This window comes from Bubalus bubalis, chromosome 4, assembly GCF_019923935.1.
Source record: "Bubalus bubalis isolate 160015118507 breed Murrah chromosome 4, NDDB_SH_1, whole genome shotgun sequence".
NCBI lineage: Eukaryota > Metazoa > Chordata > Mammalia > Artiodactyla > Bovidae > Bubalus > Bubalus bubalis.
The window spans coordinates 11411961-11428273 of NC_059160.1; the positions used below are offsets into that span (position 1 = coordinate 11411961).

The following is a 16313-nucleotide window of genomic DNA, read 5'->3' on the forward strand; positions in this document are numbered from 1 at the left end:
AGCTCAGGGAATGAATCCACAAAATCTCCTAGAACAAAAGCAGCTGGCCCGGCCCGGGTAGTCAATCAACAAACGAGGAGGAGTGGCGCCTCCTCTGCCCCCGGCACTCTGATCCTGCCAGTGACCCTGGTCTCCGGGCTCCTTGCCTGCTCTTGCCAGACCCTGTGAGCCTGCGCTGTCCTCAGTGGGACCCAGTGGTCACCTGCACGGTCCTCTCTTTTTTAGGACCACCTGACGCAAAGTTTCCAAAGCAAGTCAGGCCCGACGTCAGTTGAAAACGAAGTGACCTCTTGCAAAAGGCACAGCTGTTCAGCGTGATTCTGGGAGAGAATCAAAGCCCTAAAAATCTGCGTCTTGGACGACCATGGGGAAAAATCTTCGTTCCCCCTCTCTGCACTTTACGTGCAATCGATCCTGAGCAGAGTCAGATGTTTGGCGGGAGCCCCGGGAACAAAAGAACAGTCGGAGACACAGGCTGGAGGCCCGCCAGGCGGCAAGATTTCCCAAGAACCTCGGAGGGGCCCCTCCCGGCTTCAGGGAAGGGAGGAAGGAATTCAGCCTGGCCCCTCCCCTGCCACCCGGCTCAGCCCCGGCCGGCCCCTTCTTGATCCCGTTTGAGATGAAAGATGAATTTGCTCCCTCCTCAGGGGCCCCATCGAGTCTGGACTGAGTTGGGGTCCTTTCTTGGAACCTGAGTTTTCCGTCTGTGAAAAGGGCGTGAAACCGCCCCTCCCATGGGCTGTCCTGAGGGATCCGGGGCACCGTGGATGGTGTATCCAGCCAGGGCCCAGCTGCTTCCTCTTTGCCCAGCCCTGCGCACATCTGGTCCCGAACAGCACTGAGATCAGCTGGGCTCCTAGCTGTGTGACCCTGGGCAAGTCACTTAGCTTCTCTGGTTCTCACTCTGTTCACATTTAAAATGGGGACAAGGACTGTGCGTACCTGACGGGTGTGCTGGAGGGATTAAAGGAAGGTCTCCCCTCTTGGACGAGCATTTCTTGGGTGCCGACTGGGGGCCCAGGGGCCACAGTGATTTAGACACCCCAGTGGTGCACCCATTGGGGTGAACAGTGGGTGAGCGGCTCCCACCCCGCTCATCTTCTCAGGGGGACGTCACACTAGTCAATAAAAACCCACACGGAGTCGTAGCAACGGAGCTTCGAGGAGGAAAGGAAAGGAGGGTCCTGACACCTGATAACGTTCAATAAACACCCCATGCTCTTGTTTTGTTGTCAGAGACTGGGCGGTGGAGTTCATTATCCTTTGGTTTACAGAAGAGAGAGAAACCAACCCAGAACAGCTGAGCACAGGTGCCTGGGTTGTGTGGGCTTCGAACCCAGGCCTGCCAGCCCCAGAGACCTGCCCTTTCCCCCGAGACCATAGCCAATGCATATGGCACTGAGTGGGAACCCCCTCACCAGACCCTCACAGCCTCCCTAGAGACCCCTCTACCCTCTGTTTCCCAAACACAGGGAGACGGAAGCCAAGGTCATCCCCTCCCACCAGGCCCGTCTGCGTGCACCACGCCAGGAAACCGCTGTGCCTTCCCGGCTCCTGGGGCCAGAAAGAGAGCAGCTGCTCAAACATATCACACCAGCCAGCCCAGGCCTGCTGGCCGGTGGGTCCCACTGTCCACATTTCAGGTGAGCCCCGGGCACAGGAGGGGCCCGAGAAGGAGCAGGGCAGTTGGTGTTCGAGGCCCCTGGCCGCCCCGGATGCATGCACATGGCCTTGTTCCTTACAGGGCATGGCCAGGCGCATGGAGCCCCTCGTGGGTAACGCGGCCACACACTCCCAACACCCATCCTCCCTGCAGAGCCTCCGAAGCCAGCAAGTCCTGGAGCACAGTCTGGAGACAGAGGGAGGGAAAGAGTGAGGCAGCGTGGGGAAACGAGGGCTCGGGGCCGGCAGAACGCGCTCTGCCTAATGACACGCACGTGGCTGTCTGCGTGCAGCCCGCACTCCCCAGGCTCTTGGTGGTGGGAAGGAGGTGTTCCTCTGTGTCCATGGAGCCCAAGGACGAGGCACACGTTTCATCAGACGGCGGAGCCTCAGTGTGGGTGTTCCGACGTCAGTACTGCGCGGAGGGGGCAGGGGTGCCGAGATAAACAACACAGATCCTTCATGGACACACCGGGAGCCAGAGAACCACAGAGAAATGCACAACGCCTGAGCTGGAGGCCTGCCTGCACCCCTTCTGTGGGAGACGGAGGTCCAGGGTGCCCAGCGTCTCCTCTTCGAAGGCCCGTCCCCTGCCCCTCAGGGTGGTGCTCCTGAGTCTTCCACAGATAAAGGGTGCTGGGGGAAGCACTGCCTCCCCTGTGGCAGCTGCAGGAATGGGCCCTGGAGTGCCCTCTACAGCCACAGAAGACATAGTTAGGCCAAGTCCTTGCAGAGAAGGGACAGAGTGTATCCTTGGCCCTACTGACCTCCATCTCCTCGACAGGCAGCAAGGGAGCTGGGGGGAGACAGGGCACAAGACAGAGGGGCTCCTCCTGCCTTGGCTGGGATGGACATTAGGCACCTATGGGCTCAGAGAGGTCAGGCCTGGCTGTGCACAGGAAACAGCAGCGAAACGGTGCCTGCAAGTTCTGAACTGCCAGCCCAGGCACGGGTCAGGGCGTCTCACCAGGAGAGGCAGGTCCCCAGGACTCAGGCCAAGGGCCTCTAGTGTGTCTGCTGGGACCCTGATCCTCAAACTGACTGTCCCTGTTGCTTAGTTTACAGGTGACTTGACTCATTTGAAAAGACCCTGATGCTGGGGAAGATTGAAGGCAGGAGGAGAAGGGGACGACAGAGGATGGCATCACCGACTCAATGGACATGAGTTTGGGTGGGCTCCGGGAGTTGGTGTTGGACAGGGAGGCCTGGCATGCTGCAGCTCATGGGGTCGCAAAGAGTCGGACACGACTAAGCAACTGAACTGAACTGAGGGTAGGAATGACCTCAGCTCATCAGTCAGGCAGGCTGGAGCTGATCTTGAAAGAGAAATCCAGAGACTCAAGTCGTGATCAAGAAAAAGGTCTGCTGGGACAGTCGGAGGACAGGGGTTTGCAGAGAACAAAAGGGGCGAATGTGGGTTTGGGCAGAACAGAGGAAATGGCTTGGGGCGGGGCGGGGCGACTGGCAGACGGGGAACACTTCGGTCAGAGCAAAGCCAATAAGGCACCAGACTTTTAAGACAGTTATTTCTTGAGGAAGCACCAGCTGCCAAGGAATCAATGTCCCATCCGCTGGGATAGCTGGGTTGCCAAGAGGGCTGGGTGACCTCGGGCTGCCAATCACCCTCCAGATGGCCCTGGCAAAAAAGCCCGTGTGGAGGAGGGGCAGGAACAGGAGGGACCAGGCGCACGCGGCCGTCTCTGGGCCAGCGATTGGGAAGAGGCGCTGCTTGCCTGGCTGCAGGGTTAAGCGATTCGCCCCAGGCGGCTTCTGGCTCTGGCGGGTCACGTGACCCCCGGGGCGCTCGGCTCCCGTGTCTGTGAGCAGAGAGGACTGGTCAGGATGCACTGTCAGTTCAGACGTTCCACAGTCCTAATCAGGGGCTCTGACCTGCCAACTCCGTCTCTCCGGATGACTGCAGTCACCTGAAGTCAGGCCCAGGGGAGCAGCGGGGCCAGAGGATGAGTCTGGGAAAATCGGAGCCTGGATCCTCTCCCGAAGACTCCCTGGGGCCCCTGCAGAGGCAGCCCCCACTTCAGAGACACCAGATCCCTGGCTCTGACATCTAATCCTGGCAAACCCTCGCCCTCCTGCTCTTTCCGTGTCAGAAGGGAGGCTTTGAGTACCATTTCCCGCTGCCCACGAGGGAGCCCCAGGGTAGAGTGGATGCCTTGGGGGTCTTGGGTTTAAGCCCAGGGCTTGAGGCTGGTCTGAGCTCCCCTCTCTTCTGTCATCTGATCAGGGCAGGACTACAGAGCTGCAGCTGGTTTCTTCTCCTCCTCTGCCCTCCTAGGTTATTTTCTGCACTCTCTGCTCCAGGTTGGCCCTCTCATATCTCTGTTTGGGTGTCCCCACTGGCACCTAGTCCAAACCCTACCTAAACTCCCCACGGCCTCCAGCCCTCCCCTGCCCACTCAGGTACCTGCCTCCCAGCTGCTCAGGGTACCCAGACCTAATGTCCACCTATGTCAGTAGGTGGCTTCCACTGAGCTTCTGAATACTGACCTGGGACACCCCTGGGTCTCCTCCACCACTAGATGGACGTGCTCTGACTCTGACACTGTGGGCTCCGATCTGCTAGGATGGCGTTGGAGCCGCCCACCTGCCACCGACACCCCTGCCCCTGCCCTAGAGCTCAACCTATGTCCACAGACGCCCACCCTTCAGGACCAAAGATGCGGGTGTTGCTATGGTAACTGCAGGTCCGGGTCTTCACCCCAGCAGGTCATTGTCCTAAGCTCCCCCAGGGAGGAGCAGACTGGGGGACTTGGAAGCACAGCAGGCGAAATGGAAGGGTGTCAAGCTCGGTGCCAACACAGCAGCTGGCCATGACATGTGGCCCATGCTCGCGTTATGGCTTCTGGAGTCAAAGAAAGGCCGCGGGAAGTGACTGGGAGGCCCAGCAGCTGGTCACGTCCATGCAGCCTCAAGGCGGAGGGCGGTGGGGGGAGGACTCCGCCCTCGTCTCAGAGTGGCTGACCCCCCGCTTAAGCATTCACACTGGTGACCGCCATGCTGCACGGACTCCAGGCCTGGCCTGTGGCCTCTGGACACAAGCAGGTCACCTCCCGTGCAGTGCTGGGCCGTCTACACCCCTGGCCCAGGCTGTGTCAGCCGCTTGCTGTCCCATCGGGCACAGGCACCCAGCACAGCGGGGTCAGCGCTTCCCTCCGGGCGGGGTGAGGTTGCTAGACCAGTACCACTGAGGACCAAAGGATGCCATCTTTCCTGGACACAGTGTGCTTCCTGGGGAAGGAGGACCCTCTGAGCGTGACTGAGAAAATCTGAGAAAGCCAGAATTAAACTCACAGTGCCGTTACTTAGGATTTTTCCACCAATTTTTTCTAAAAGCCCTAAATTGAACAATTGTTAATGATAAAAATTTTAACAAGTACAATTCTTGCTCTAATTATATATAAAGTCACACACTTGGACCTGAGGCAACTCTTAACCCAACACTGCCAGGCCCCCAGTCATCTCCTCCTGCCTGGAGTCTCTGGAAAATTCCATCCTGCTCTCATCCAGCTCTTCAGAGCAACTTCTGGGCCTTAGCCACGAACTCCTAAGGTTTGGGGGGATTCTTTTAGGACAAAGGTATTAATTTTCCTCGTTCGTGTTTTTCATTCGCTCAGAGCCATCTGAAGGACCCAGTTCATATCTGAATGAAGAAGTGGCTTCCGGCTGGTCTCAGAGTTCAGTTTAAGGACACAGTCAAAAGCTCTGTTACATGGAAATGGTCATGTTGACAGAAAGTTGCTTTCATGTCAACATTTAGGGATTATCCTATTATCAAAGTTTTTTTCTTGCAGAATTCTGATCTGAGGATTATAAATATAGTAGGAAAAGAAACAGGGCTTCCCTGGTGGCTCAGTGGTAAAGAACTTTCCTGTCAATGCAGGAGATGCAGGTTCGACCCCTGGGTTGGGAAGGTCCCCTGGAGAAGGAAATGGCAACCCACTCCAGTATTCTTGCCTGGGAAATCCCATCACAGAGGAGCCTGGTGGGCTACAGTCCAGGGGTCTCAAAGAGTCAGACAGGACTTAGCAACTGAACAACAGCATCACAAACTCTAGGGCGGTGAGGAAAGCCTGGTGGGCTCCTCGGAACAAATGACGGGGGGCCCCCCGGGGGAGGGGTGTTAGTCTGCCGTCAGGCAGGAGTCCCAGCCCTTGCAGCTTTAAGAGATTCCCAGGTGATTTTCAACATTATTAGTTTAAGACCACATTTTGAAAACAGTTTCTTGAAAGCTACCTTTTGGCATCTTTGTGGCCCCTAAAAATCTTTTTTCCCTTCATATGGAAAAGAAAAAACAAGAAAGTAAAGGAGATACTGAGCCATCTGATTCCCCTAGGCCCACGTAGCACAGTCCCAGGCAGAAGCCTCATTAGCCGCTGGCAATCACGCTCAGGCACTAGTGTAAAGCCATCTTCCCCACTGAGTTCTGGGACTTAAAAGCAGGCACAAGCTAATTTATGTTGAATTCGTAACATTATTAATCCATCTCCCAAATCTACTTTCTAAAAAGGCTTTTGCCTCTATTCCTCTCCTCTGAAAACTTAAAATTTCATTTTAATGAAACAAATCTCACCGGAATTTGATAAAAAAAAAATACAGTGACTTCCTTTTAATTAGAGGGTGCTCATGCAGCTATAGGGCTTCCCTGTGGTGGCTCAGACGGTAAAGAGCCCGCCTGCAATGCAGAAGTCCTGGGTTCGATCCCTGGGTTGGGAAGATCCCCTGGAGGAGGGCAAGGCAACCCACCCCAGTACTCTTGCCTGGAGAATCCCATGGACAGAGGAGCCTGGCGTGCTGCAGTTCATGGGGTCACAAAGAGCCGGTCACAACATAGCGACTGAATAACAACCACAGAGGTGAGACATCGCTCATTCATGTGCGGGACAGGGTGGACCTCAAACCCATTGGGGGATGGGATTTCATGGAGAGGAACTGGCTCCACCTTCTCTCTTTCCTTGGGTCTGATTCTCAGGGGAGTCTGAGTGCCATGAACCAGGAGTGCATTTCCATCCAGAGTCCTTGCAGAAGTTTGAGACTATAATGTTCCCTTGAGCACCATGAAAATGCCAGGTTAGCTGATCAAGTTTCAAATGGTTTTGCCCAAGAGGAAGTCGGAATGAAGTGGAGGACAGGGAGAGACATGGGGCAGGTGTGGACACAGAACTTCAAGGCCCTCTTTGCAGTCCTGACAAGTAGGAAACTCTGAAGACCACAGAGCCCTAACCGGCTGTGACCCTTGCTATCGCGGGAGGAGGGGATGCCAGGGATGGTCACCACACCAGCCTGGGGCCCAGAGCGCCTGCACTCCCAGCCGCCTGGTGGACAGTGTGGCCTCGAGGTGACCCCTGGCCACTTCCAGGCCTAGCCCTGAAAAGCCACGACCCACCTCGCTGCACATCCTCGTTCAGGCTGTCTCTGAGTGCCAGCTCCTGCCACATGCAAGCAGAGCCTCGGCCCTTGAATAACAGAGACTGGAGTCCCCCAGCCCCTGAGTGTACTCCCATGAGGGATCACACAGATCACTGCGATTTCAGGGCTCACGTGATTGAGGAGCAGACAGAGGAGCTGAGGTCCCGGGCTCAGCACAGAGTTGGATTCAGGGAAAGAGTGTTGTCCGCTACTGAAACAGGAGGCATTCTGGTCCACACACCGGGCAGCACCTCACACCCACCACGGAGTTTCCCGGTCAGCACAGACCCCTACTTCCCACTCTGACCTCTGGGCTTCTCCTAGGATGTTCTTTGTCTTCTCCAGCATGTGACGACTGGTCATGAGATCAGAATCAAGGGATGGCAGGACAAGAGGGGGCTGGGCTAGGCCCGCACCAGCACCCTCGCCTCTAGAAGCCCCGGCAGGACCCTCGCCTGGCCTGCATCTCAGCCCTAGTCCTGCAGCATCTCCTCCTCGTCTCTAGCCAGCGAACCGGAGAGTCTTATCAACCCGAGAACCCCGCACTCTCGTCAGGGGCCGAGATGTCAGCTTGCCTGTTTCTTTTCTGAACAGCACGACGTGCGGCAGGTAATAAAAGCTCAATCAACACTTCAGTCCATCTGATTTGAGTGGTTATTTTCCACATAACCAGGAAAAGTGGATGAAAAGGCTTGTCTGGATAACTAGACACAGGGGGCTGGACTTGGCAAAACTGTTCCAAGCAGACACGGAATTCACATTTAGGTCCAGTGGTGGAGGAAGCGGCTGGTCACTCTTCTCTTTGGTGGAGAAGTGGCTGGTTCTCAAACTTGAATGCACAGGAATCAACGATGCAGTTTATTAAAAATGTAGGAGGCTTAACCTCCCCCCCCTCCCCGTATTCTGATCCAGTAGTTCTGGGTAGAAGCCAAGAATCTGCATTTGTGACGTCCCTCCTGTCCCTGCCCCAATTCCCAGGCAAGTGGCAGGAGACCGTGGGGGAGGGGGGGCCCAAGTCTGTCCTGTCGAATGTCCCATCACAGGACTGCCCACAGCTGCTGGAGGGGACGCTGCCCTTCCTCCATGAGATGAGAGGGGCCAGGTGACCCCTCTGTTTTCTGAAGGCCACCAGCTCGCCGTCACACCCGCACACACTAGGGGGGGCCTGGCTGCCTCAGACCCATCTGCTCCGAGTCCTGACTGAGCGGTCTGCCTCCTGTGATTGGCAGGTCTGCTGGCTCTGCCAGAACTATCTGCACCTAGACATCCCTTCTCTTCGCTGGCCGGCGGGAGTCTGCTGTGCCCTGGGCCGGCCCTGTGCCTGGGGAAGCTGCCCTGAGAACGGGCACCTCTCTGAGCCTCCGGTCTGTGAGCTCATCCTCCCTCTCCGTGTCTGGGAAGAGCAGCAGGGGGCTGCCGTCCTCATCCATGTTTGCAGATGGCAAACAGAGAGGAGACGTGACTTGCCCAAGGTCACACAGCAGGTTGGCTGTGACACCAGGGAGGGCAGCCAGGCTGTGCAGCCAAGCTCCTCAGGTGGACACAGAGTCGCAGCCACTCTGACTCAGGCTGTGGCCCCATCAGGACAGAAATGCCTCTGCGGGATCTTCCCTGAGTGGAGGGGGGAAGGAGGAGGGAGGGGGTGAAGGGAGGGAGGGAGAGGGAATGAGAGGGAGGAGGAGGGAGGCGGAAGTGGGGTGAAGGGGGATGAAGAGGGGATGAAAGGAGAGAGGGGCAGGGGGGCAGGGAGTGAAGGGGGGAGGGGTGAAGGGAGGGAGAGGGGAGGGGTGAAGGGAGGGAGAGGGGAGGGGAAGGGGGAGAGAGGGAAGGGGAGAGGGCAGAGGGAAGGAAGGGGAGGAAGGAAGACTCTAGTCACTGAGGCACAGAGACGAGGCCACGTGCTCCAGGCCCTGCCGCTTACCAGCATCCCTGCTGCTCTAGGCCCCTGTCTGTGCTGACCTGGGGGGCCCGGGCGCGGGGGTGCCTGCCTAGAGGTCCCACAGCTGAGCTTGTGCTGGACACACACAGTGAAGCTCCAGGAGAATGAGCGGGTCCTGATTCCACACTAGTGAGAGAAAGCTGTGTGTTAACACAGAATCCCTCCAGCAACCTTTTCTGGCCAGCTTCTGTCTTCGCAGCTCAGGACCACCCAGGTGAGGCCAGCCAACGCCCCAGGGTACATCCTGATGTACCTTGACCCTTGACCCAGCCCGCCCTCTCGATCTCCTCCCGTTCAGCCCAGGTCCCTGGCTTCTACTGGGCTGAAGTTTTCTCTCTCTGATGGTCTTATAAATCAGGGATATGGGATGTGAGGTTTTCCCATCACGTTTTAGTTTATGAGCTGCTCTCAATGGGATAAAAGAATGTCCTTTAATCACAAGCAAAAGAGGCATGTGGTAGACATCAGCATGAACTTCGTGACAGAAGCACCGTTTAGCCAGGACATAGGAAATGGCAACTCCAGTATTCTTGGCTGGAGAATCCCATGGAGAGAGGAGCACTGAGGGGGCTATAGTCCATGGGGTCACGAAGAGTCAGACACGATTGAGCGACTAAACAGCAGCAACCATAACAGCAGGCAACTGGGAGGCGGGGGGCGGGGGGGTCATCAGGCTTTTCAAGCTGCGTGAGTGCACCGAGGGGGGTGGTGTGAGTGGTGTAACCCACGGGCCTCAGACAGGATGCCCCAGGAGGCCTTGGAAGGACCCGGCAAGGCCTTGGGGAGCAAACAATAGATGAACTGAGAAAGGAGAGAGCAGAGGGGGGCCACCCCCCATGCCTGTCACGCGGCACGCTGCTGCCCGAGCCCACACCTGGACCACATGCGGCCTCAGCTCGGGGAGGAGCCCAAATGACCTGCAGGATGGACACTCAGCTACCCACACAGACGGCCTTGCCACCCCGGATCACCTCGCCTGTCCCCACTGTCCACAGGCAGAGAGGGCATGTGAGGACAGGCCACGGGCCACGCAGAAGCCCACCCCTGACTGTGGTTCTCAGGCACTTTCCTCCACAGCCCCCACCCTGCCCACCCCCCTCGCACCCACCAACCCCCCCTGGGGGACCCGAGTGCTGTGCAGAAGTCAGCGCTGAAGACGGAAAGGGGTTCTTGACTGCGGCCAGATTGCTGAGGCCATGCTGAGTAACCAGCCCTTTTTTGGACTTTTTCTCACAGGCGGCCAGAGTGTTTACACCCAGGACAGGCCTGCCCCGGCTCCCAGCAGTGGAAGAAAGCCATGAGAGCAGCCATCGCTGGTGGAAAAACATCCCCACGAATGGGGTCATGGCAGCCGTTCTGACCGTGCAGGAGGCTCAGACCTTGCTGGACTCCAGCGGCTCCTCCACAGACCACAACGCAGATCCTGGGGTGGGGGGACAGCCATGGGGTGGGCTCCATGGCTCCCTCCCAATGCCACCTCCACATAGCTCCCTGGGCTGGTCTGCAGCCCATGAGGGTGGGTTTCCACGGTGTGGGGTCTCAGCGAGACGGCTTCTTTAGTCTGTCTCACAGATGCACAAGCCAGAGACCAGACAGAGGCCAGGCTGGGGCCCAAGGGAGGGGGCCCCTGCGTCCATCTGCAGCCCCACCTCTCACCCCAGCCCTAATTCCATCTGAGTTCCAAGGAGTTTCCGCTCCATGGAAGCCAGGGAGATCCCAGCCTCTGGAGCACCACGGGGCAGCTGTTTCTGGTTATTTGTGCGAGAGAGACACAGACCAGAGGAGCACTCTGCTGTAAAGCTACTTATCATCCTACCACCAGAAGTGGGGCGTGCTCAGTCTCGTGGCCGGGCCACAGCCTGGGAATTGGGAAGGTCAGTGGCAGGGTCAGGGGTCACAGCGGTCCACATGGGTCCACCTGGGTCGGGGCCTCGCCAGCAACCTCCCCTTCCTGATCCGAAGCCCCTGCTGGGAAGACCCCAGGACGGAGACCCCCCCTTAGCGCACCTGCTTCTCATTATGACGGGCTTTGCCTTGGCTTGGCTATGCCCCTCCCTGTTGCTGAAGCTGGGGTGGTTTGTCTAGCCTTCCGCTGTCCTCCCTGTGTTGGACAGTCAGAGGAACCACATTCTCCCCTGAAACTCGACTTCCCTTACTCTTCACCCCATGACCTCGTGATGCTGTAAACTGTTTGTTCTCTTCTTCACTCGTCAGAAGTTCAGGGCTGACCCTGCTGCCCCTGGACATGGATGAGATGGAACCAAGTGATTGCGGGGCATTCATTCTCACACATACACACAAACACACTCATAAACACACACACACACACTCAGACACACACACACCCAGACGCTGGCCTTCACAGAGCGACACAACTGAGGATGGAGGCCCGTGCTGGCCCATCACAGATGCCCTGCCACACTCACATGGGCAGCGGCTCTGGGCGCAGGACACGGCAGGTGCCCCATGGTCCTTAAAGTGGTAGGAAACCCCTGAGGATAGAAACACAGCCTGGATGGGTCACGTGGGGGAACTTCAAGGCTGGAGACTTTTTGAGACTTTACTCAGGGCTCAGCACCACCTCAACCTCCCAGGATCGGGGCAAATGTCTCCCGTAAGGGGGAGGGGCGATGCAGACCTCAGGATTGCAGACAAGGCGGCGTCCATCACAACCATTCAGCTCTGCTGTAGACAAGCAGCCACAGACAGCATGCAATGAATGGGAGTGGCCATGTGTCAATAAAGCTTTATTTACAACATGGTGGGGGGCTTGTTTGAGAACTTCTGCTTCACCTGTATTCACCCACCAGAGCCCCATGAGTATTCATCTCACAGATGAGAAGAGCAAGGTCCAGAGATGTCAGTTGACTTGCTCAAGTTTATACAGCTGGTGAGCATCAGAGCTGGGATTCAAACAGAGGCAATCTGGATTCGGGCTTCCCTGGTAGCTCAGACAGTAGAGAATCTGCCTGCAATGCAGGAGACCTGGGTTCGATTCCTGGGTCAGGAAGACCCCATGGGGAAGGGAACAGCAACCCACTCCAGTATTCTTGCCTGCAGAGTCCCAAGGACAGAGGAGACTGGCAGGCAGTGCCATGGGGGCAAAGAGTCAGACACGACTGAGCGACTAACACTTTCACTTTTCAACCTGGGTCCAGAGTCTGTGTTCCTGGCCTCTCTGCTGATGCCCCCCCCAACCCTGGCACACTCATAAGGGTGTATAATAACTACTAAATAAAGCAAGAGGCCAGTCAAATGTGACGTAACAACAGCACAAGTTTACTGAGAGCCCGGCTCTGTGCCTGGGCTCCTGCGACCTCCTTTACAGATGGAGAAACTGAGGTCAGAGTTGCAGTAACTTGCTCAGGGTTGCAGAGTGGGTGACCCTCAGGCGTCACCAAGCTGGCCGGTCCCCTCCATCCTGTGGGGCCTGTAGCCCAAGGAGTCTGTGTCTCTCCCTTCCCTGGTCCACTTCTCCTTGAGTGCCTCTCGACAGGGGAGGTGGGCGTTGCTGTCTTCAGGAGCTCACACCCACCAAGGCTGTGGACCGTGAGCGCCCGCCAGCCTCCAGAGAGGAAGGACCGCTCCGTTCCCGTGGCAGCCGTCCCCTCTGCACATCTCCTGGGTGTCACTTAGCAACGCACACCACCTGTCAGTCTCCATGGCGCCATGGGCTCAGCGCCTCACTGCAGCCTCCTCACTAGAAACACGCAGCATGGGCCCCGCTCCCTCCCCAAGGAAGTAGGTTCCCCTGCGGCCTCAGCCTAGCTGCCGAGGGACATTTCTGGGAGGGGGCGGCTCGGAGACCCCAGCCTCCCTGCTGTGGCCCAGGCTCCTGGGTCCTCCCCTTGGCCCGTGGGACGCTGGGCAGGGGAGGCTCAGCTCACCCACGTATCTGTAAGCAAGGTCCCTCCTCCAGGATGTGGGCATCAGGCATTGCGTCCCACCCCCTGCACCCTCCCACACCACGGTCCCAGGAGATGTGACTGTGGGAGGCGATCAGGTTTACATGAGCTCACGGGGGCGGGGACCCACTGGGGGTTAATGACCTTGGAGGTTGAGGATGCCACGGCACCAGGAGAGGCCCTGGGTAAACGGAGATGGGGGTGGGGAGGTGGGGGCAAGCCAGGAAGTGGGTCCTTGCCAGGGACTGAGACTGAGGGCACCTTGAGCTTGGACATCCAGCTTCCAGAGGTGGGAGGTGGGAGAGAGGAAGGTCTGCGGTCGAGTCCCATCTGTGCATTTTGTCACAGCGGCCAAAGAGGGCAGAGACTCAGCAAAAGGAGGCACAGGGTACACAGAGCAGAGGTGGGGGCTGACGACTCTACACGGGATGTTTCGGCCAAGGTCTCCCCTGACCGTGACCTACACTGTATCATTTCCCCCTCAATTAAAGAAACACACACCTTGATACACACATGAGTATAGAACTTAGCTTAAAAAGTCTCGGTGGACAAAGATACCCCATAAACCAGCTCAGTTATTTTTTTTGAGGATGGAGAGAATAGAAGCTTTTCTCCCCCAAGCCTGCCAAGGTCCCCAACCATCTGCCCACTCTTTGCTGGGGTCACAACGCTTCTTTCTCCCCAGCAAGGTTTTTCACTTTGTTCCCAAAATCCAAGTTGCTTCCCTTCCCTTGGGGACTAAGAGGAACAGCCGCAGGTGAAACAAGGGCGAGAGAAGGTGACAGAGAAATAAAGGAAGGTGGACAAAGAGGCTCAGAATTGAAGAAAAGAGAATGAGGGATTAAAGCCCTAAAAACATCTCAGCAAAGATTTCCTTTGTCCCTTTGCACAGTCTTGCAGTCAGATCCCACAGGGAACCAAGGAACAGCCGGGGAGCCTGGAGCTGCAGCTTGGGACGGAGTGCCCGCCAGGGCGACGGGGGCTTCGGTCATGTCCTGTTATCTGGAATGGTCCATCAGACGGAGCATCATCATGCTCCCCCCACCCTGGAAATCCCGAAGAGTTTCCCTGAAGGTTCTAACTTGTCTGGCACAGGCAGATTGAGCTAATTAACCCCACACCTGGGAAAACGGTGTCCAAGGACAAGGAGCCTCAGACTGACTGGGAGAAGCCTCCTTGGGACTGACGGGGCAGAGGGGCCCCAGGGGCTGCGCGTGTGACCTCCCGGGACACCGCCAGGGGCTCCCACCACCATGGCCATGGAATACAAGCCAGGACACGAAAGGCCGTCCCACCAACCACCCAGGACTGTTTCAAGAAAAGAAGCACCACAGCTGGGGGTGCCCCGAGCCCAGGATGCAGCCATTTCTGGGGTTTGTGGGAGGCAGGGGTGAGACCAGGGCAGCAGGGAAAGTGTGGACACAGGTGTCACGCAGCTAGGCTGTCATCACAGCCCCTCCCCTCCCTATGCAACCCACAGAACCACCCAAAGCCCTCCCCTCAGTTTCCTCATCTGTAAAGTGGGGATAAGATCAGCATCTCACAGAGCTGTCGTGGGCTCAACAGCTGAGCACCAGGAAGGGGTCGTCCTGCACAGACAGGGAGGATGGGGCCGGGGGATTGGACTGGCTGCTCTGAAACCCGGGAAGCGTGAGCAGCAATGCACAGACCTCTGACACCACGTGGGGCACTGCTCTGGGCTCGGCTGGGCCGTCTGTGCCTGGTCACTCCCTTTCAACACTTCTGCTTCCAAAGACATCAAACACACAAACACAGCTAGGCCGCCATCTCGGCGGCTGAACCCAGTCTACAGCCGCGAGAGGAGTCCAGCCTGAACGATGGGACGGGAACAAGATAAAGCCTTGGACGCGATGAGTCTGGGTTTACAGTCCCCTCTGTTTGTTTTTGTTGATGGGAGTAGAGTTGTGCCCCACTGTCTATTTTGAGGAGGGCTCCTTTTCGCATAAATGAACCTAATCCCCCTGTTTATTAACATGAAACTTGACATTTATGGCCTGAGTACTTTACTGGCTTTAACTCGTAATCCTCAGCGTGTTTCTGCAGGGGTGCCACGTGGGGCCCCGGGGAACAGCCCATGGTGGGCAGCCCCCACGGGCTCTCTGCACCCCTCTGCCAACCAGGACAGAGGGGGAGAGGGGGGCATAGGTGGTGGACAAGACAATCCTGATTCATGGCTGGCTTGGGTGGCCCTGGGAAGGGACAGCTGCCGGGTCCCGAGTGATGGACAGGCCCTAGAGGAGCAGCCTTCCCTGCCTCTCAGTGTCCACACCAGGTCCCAGGTGGGTGGTGATGGGCAAAGGGCACGCCCCCCCCTCTTGTGCCAATCGGCCTGGGCAGTGAGGTCCCACGCAAGAGGCATCTGGGAGCAAAGGCCCAGATGAAAGGGAGGTGGCTCGGCTCCAAAACAGGAACAGGGACACCAGCAGAGAGCAGCCAGCGGGTCAGGGCTGGGCCGTCCCTTCAGCTCTGCACTGACTACCCCTCTCCTTACTGGGGCTGCTCCCTGGTCCAGTGGCTCTGGGGCTTCACAGGGACTCAGGGCCACAGTTCTGGATAGTTTCGGCCCTAAGTTTAAGTAAATGGAAAACTGTTCACTCTCCGTTATGGAGATCTTGTCGTTTTCTGCCTCTTTTTATTGTCTTCATAAAATCTCAAGCTGAAAGTCTCCTCCAGGGCCTGTTATAAAGGCATGCCTGCATGGAGTGACTCCCACTGACCGCCGAGAGGGACTCAGCATCCTGCGGGGCAAGCCCGACACGCAGTGCCCTTGTGAGCGCGGATCGGGAGGAAGTGCTGAGCACTCCAGACATGGTGTCAGGGCCCCTGGTCTGTGTCGGGCTCTGGGCAGACTCATATGCCTGGTCCTGCATCCGCACAAGGCTACCCTGTCACCCCACACTGTGCCGAGGACACCGCCTGCAGCCAGGAAGGGAGTGGGCTGCCATAGTTTAAAAAAAATTGTAAAGCCATACTCAAGAAGCAGTAGGTTTCACCTAAAATCCAGATTTCCTGCCTTAAAAAAAACCCAAAGGGCTTGTAACACTGGGTGGACGCCCCTCTCAGTGACAATCTATGGGCGCAGCACCTTCAGGGGACACATGCTCTTGAGTCTGCACTGACCCTGTCCCTGTTTCTTCTGCAGCTCGGAGGCCACACATCCACAGCTGTGACCACTTTTCCTACATCACTGGGGGAACGTGAACCCCCTCCTGCTCTCATCTGGGCACATTTCTCACCCACTCCCAAAGCATGTGAGTTTACAGCCTCTGACTTGAGGACAAAGAGATGCCCAGGAGGCTCTGTAGCAAGAGCCAAATGGGGCTGGGGACACGCCTGGGGGGTGCAGAGCCTAAGGAGAGGTG

At 57.3% G+C, this 16313-nt stretch overlaps 1 protein-coding gene and 1 long non-coding RNA gene across 14 annotated transcripts in view; both read right to left on the bottom strand.

Annotated features, from left to right (window-relative positions):
- The window catches only part of CACNA1C (calcium voltage-gated channel subunit alpha1 C), a 463540-nt gene that overhangs the window by 253759 nt on the left and 193468 nt on the right, over window positions 1–16313 (bottom strand). The window lies entirely within an intron of this gene.
- On the bottom strand, window positions 7723–9270 carry LOC123333177. The gene is made up of 2 exons (XR_006550344.2): window positions 9008–9270; window positions 7723–7915 (listed from the first exon to the last, which is right to left on the bottom strand). It is a non-coding gene; the product is annotated as an uncharacterized LOC123333177 (long non-coding RNA).